Source organism: Chiloscyllium plagiosum, chromosome 17, assembly GCF_004010195.1.
Source record: "Chiloscyllium plagiosum isolate BGI_BamShark_2017 chromosome 17, ASM401019v2, whole genome shotgun sequence".
Lineage (NCBI taxonomy): Eukaryota > Metazoa > Chordata > Chondrichthyes > Orectolobiformes > Hemiscylliidae > Chiloscyllium > Chiloscyllium plagiosum.
In genome coordinates, this window is record NC_057726.1 from 51436029 (window position 1) to 51440523 (window position 4495).

The following is a 4495-nucleotide window of genomic DNA, read 5'->3' on the forward strand; positions in this document are numbered from 1 at the left end:
TCCATATCCCGCACCTCCGCCCTCAGACCCACCCCCTCCAACCGCAACAAGGACAGAACTCCCCTGGTGCTCACCTTCCACCCTACCAACCTTCGCATAAACCAAATCATCCGCCGACATTTCCGCCACCTCCAAACAGACCCCACCACCAGGGATATATTTCCCTCCCCACCCCTCTCTGCCTTCCGCAAAGACCGTTCCCTCCATGACTACCTGGACAGGTCCACGCCCCCCTACGACCCACCCTCCCATCCTGGCACTTTCCCCTGCCACCGCAGGAACTGTAAAACCTGTGCCCATACCTCCCCCATCACCTCTATCCAAGGCCCTAAAGGAGCTTTCCACATCCATCAAAGTTTTACTTGCACATCCACTAATATCATTTATTGTATCCGTTGCTCCCGATGCGGTCTCCTCTACATCGGGGAGACTGGGCGCCTACTAGCAGAGCGCTTTAGGGAACATTTCCGGGACACCCGCACCAATCAACCACACCACCCCTTGGCCCAACATTCCAACTCCCCCTCCCACTCTGCCGAGGACATGGAGGTGCTGGGCCTCCTCCACCGCCGGTCCCTCACCACCAGACGCATGGAAGAAGAACGCCTAATCTTCCGCCTCGGAACTCTTCAACCCCAGGGCATCAATGTGGACTTCAACAGCTTCCTCATTTCCCCTTTCCCCACCTCATCCTAGTTCCTAACCTCCAGTTCAACACTGTCCCCTTGACTTGTCCGGACTTGTCCGACCTGCCCAGCTCCTTTTCCACCTATCCACTCCACCCTCTCCTCCCTGACCTATCACCTTCATCTCCTCCCCCACTGACCTATTGTACTCTATGCTACTCTATCCCCACCCTCCTCTAGCTTATCTCTCCACTGTATAAGGTCTGCCTGCCGAAGAAGAACGGGGTGACCCACTCAGTAATTAGGCTCCACTGACACCTCAGCTAAACATTAAGAGGCTGGATGGTTAACATACAAATGACTCAGTCTGATCTATGTAAAGACATGCAATGTGTACATATGAATAGCATCACCAACTGTACAGATACCAAAAGATTTTGATGAATAAAGAATATTTTTGAAATTAAAACAAAACCAGGAATGTTCAGGAGGTCGGAATTGGAGAAGGGCAGATATCTGAGAGGTTTGTGGGGCTGGAGGGATTACTGTCCAAAGAAAGTGAGCAGCGAGGCTACCATTTAAAATATGGATGAGGATTTTCAAAGCAATGCATCGCTAAACTAGGAGTCAACGTGAACACTGGGGTGATGGGTGAGCAGGACTTAGTGTGTGTTAGGATGCAGCAGCAGAATTTTGAATGAATTTAAGTTTATGGAGGATAGAAGGTGGGAGGCCAGCCAGAAGTGTGTCAAGATAGTTAAATCTAGAAGAAACAAAGTTTTCATGAGCAGATGAACAGAGATAATCAAGGCGTGTAGATGAAGTTAAAGTACAGATCAACCTACAATTCGAGGAACAGGCTTGGCCAGTTAAATGGCCTCCCACGTAATTTGTTATGCAAAGTACTGAGGCCACCAGAGTAGAGAGTAGAGAGTACTCAGGTTGAAGTATAAGTCTCTCTTAGACAATAGACAATAGAAGACTTACAGTTATATAGCAATGAAGCATCCTTGCAAAAATTTTCCCAAGTATTTCATTGATCAGTTTCTTTGGGTACAGTGCTGTAGACCACTGACCTATTGTACTCTATGCTACTCTATCCCCACCCTCCTCTAGCTTATCTCTCCACGCTTCAGGCTCTCTGCCTTTATTCCTGATGAAGGGATTTTGCCCAAAACGTCAATTTTGCCTGTCCTCGGATGCTGCCTGAATTGCTGTGCTCTTCCAGCACCACTGATCCAGAATCTGATTTCCAGCATCTGCAGTCATTGTTTTTACCTCGACCTTATACAGTGGTCTTTCCCCACTGTGTCTTGGCAGCAGCTGCCCCACGCTTCAGCATGTCCCTCAACACATAGTCCTGGACCTTGGAATGTGCCAGTCTGCAACACTCAGTCGAAGTCAACTCCTTCACCTGGAAGACCAACAGGTTTCAGGCAGACCAAAGAGAGTCTTTCACCGAGTTGATAATCCTCCAGGCACAGTTGATGTTCGTCTCAGTGTGCGTCCCAGGAACAGACGGTAGAGCACGGAGTCCCGCGTCACGACGCTGCTCAGGATGAACCTCAACAAACACCACTGCATTCCTCTCCAGACTTCCTTTGCGTAGGCACATTCCAGAAGGAGTTTTGTGACAGTCTCGTCCCCTCCGCAGCCGCTTCGAGGGCAGCGTGCGATGGCACAGAGAGTCGGGGCCTGTGTAAAGGATCCCACCGGCAGAGCCCTTCTCACCACCAGCCAAGCCATGTCTTGGTGCGTGTTTGAAAGTTCATTCCTGGTTTTATTATCCCACCAATGACAGCTGTGCCTTCAGCTGAAAATGTGGAATTCTGCACACAATCTCTCTGCTTGTTTATCTCCCTTTGCTCCTTTATGTCACACATTAAAACCTGTCTCCTTGACCAGGTTATATTTTTGCTTACCTACCTTTAGCAGTACTTACTGTCAAGTTCTACTTATTATGCTCACGTGAAGAAACCGGGGATGTTTTATTACATTAGAAGGGCTAAATAAATGCAATTATTTGTTATTGGTCCTGTTGTCATCACAACTTGTCCAATAAAATACATAAGTCTCAATGGAAATTTTTTATTAATCCGGGCTCACTAGCTTTTTGTCAGAGTTCTGGATTTTCACCACTATTCGTGAAAAAAATGTTTTTTGACATCACGGTTAAACTGCCAAGCACAAATGTCATGTGCCCTTGTTCGAGATTCTCTTGACTGGCTATCTCTCTCTACGCGAGCAAAGACTTTAGTTGTTATGAAGCACCTCAATTAGATCACCCTCTAAGCTTCTACACTCAGACATACCAACCTCGTCTATGCAATCTGCTGTCAATCTAACCCTTTTAGCTCCCAGGATCACGCCAGTAAGTCTCGCCGTGTACAGAACCGAGCCCACTATTCAAAGAAACGGGGTGTCAGCTGGGGTCCCATGTAACTGTACCATAACTTCCTCCCAGTCCCTGTAAGATAAAAGACAACATTCCCACTTGCAAATACATGTTTAATTTCCACAGAATTAAAAACTATGCGTTTCGCGAGTGATTGGAATGAGTATGAATCATGATTGGGATGAAGTGCATAATCAGTAAACCTCAGTAATATGGACAAGGCAATATTTTGGTGCAGCATTTTTTTTTGCAGTGGCTGTTCATTGCACAGCTGCTTATTGTTCGCTAGATGCACTGTGTAATACGGACTTCGGGGTGTTCCCAAGCGCCCGCAGTGGAACGGGTGTAGCCCGGGTTTGCCGCTGGGGCTGTGGATGGAGGGGATCTGCAGTCTGCCCGGGCCAAGTGGGAATCCCGCACCAGCGGCAGACACACCGAGGTTTGGTGCTTTTCCAGCGGCTTGAGGCTCCTCCTCTGTCAGCTCTGAGCACCAACTGGTGGCTCGCCAGTGAAGAGAGAGAGAGGGAGGAGAAGGGAGGAAGCAGACCTGAAGGCACTGAGTCGGGAACTTCTCTCTCTCCCTCTCTCCCCCTCTTTCCTGTGTGAACTGGGACATGCTGCCAATCCAGCTTTAAGCTGTTGCCTGACCGCAGGAATCGCCGAAAAACGTTTGGATTTAACGGTGGGAGCTGGGACTCCCTATATTTGCAGCCATGTAAGAACTGTCTGTCTTTTTTCTCTCTCTCTCTGCTCTGGCTTCGTTTTTTTTGTTTTCCCCCACCCCTTTCTCTCTCTCTCTCTCTGTCTCCGATGGAGATTTTCTTGGCATCAAGCTCTCCGAGAGCGCGTTACTAAAATTGGGTGGAAATTGTGCTGTAACGGAACGTGGTAGCCTCAGGCCCCGAGGGGGTTTTTTTTTTAAATCGTCTTTTGAGCAGAAATGTCTAAATAAAAAATCGCGTTGAGGGGTAAAGCAGATCAGTGCAAAGAGATTAAAATATTAAGAGCATTGTTGTACTTTAAGTATTTCCCCCAGAAAGCTGGACCCAGCAGCGTTCTGCCTTCACATTCAACGGATTAGGGAGAAACAGTGTTGCCACCAGCCGTCACATTTTAACAGGCGGGTGTTACATTGTCAAACTTTTTATTTTGTTTTGATTTTTGGCCAGAGGGTGGAGGTGATGTCGGTGGGATTGTGAGGTTTTCATACCTGGGCCCTCCAGTCTCAGGTGGGTTCATGGACTCCGCTGCTCAAGGAAGAAATACAAACCCCTGGGGTGTGTCTGTGGAGTAGACCCTACAACAGGCGGCAGGAGGCACCATCCTGAACAACCCACTGCCCCGCACTGCTCACATGCACAGGGACTTACCCCTCCGTCCCTCCCCTCCATCCCTTCATCCCCTCCCCTCCATCCCTTCACCCCCCTCCCCTCCGTCCCTTCACCCCCCTCCCCTCCGTCCCTTCACCCCCCCC

At 49.0% G+C, this 4495-nt stretch overlaps 1 protein-coding gene across 2 annotated transcripts in view; it reads left to right on the forward strand.

The window, feature by feature from the left end:
- ripor1 (RHO family interacting cell polarization regulator 1) overlaps window positions 1-4495 on the forward strand; it is a 342903-nt gene that overhangs the window by 122052 nt on the left and 216356 nt on the right. The window contains exon 1 of one of the 2 annotated variants that reach the window (XM_043707049.1): window positions 3383-3736. The exons of the other annotated variant lie outside the window; for it this stretch is intronic. The gene's annotated coding sequence lies outside the window, so the exon portion shown is untranslated. Of the gene's footprint in view, window positions 1-3382; window positions 3737-4495 lie in introns of those variants that run through there. 2 annotated transcript variants of the gene reach the window in all.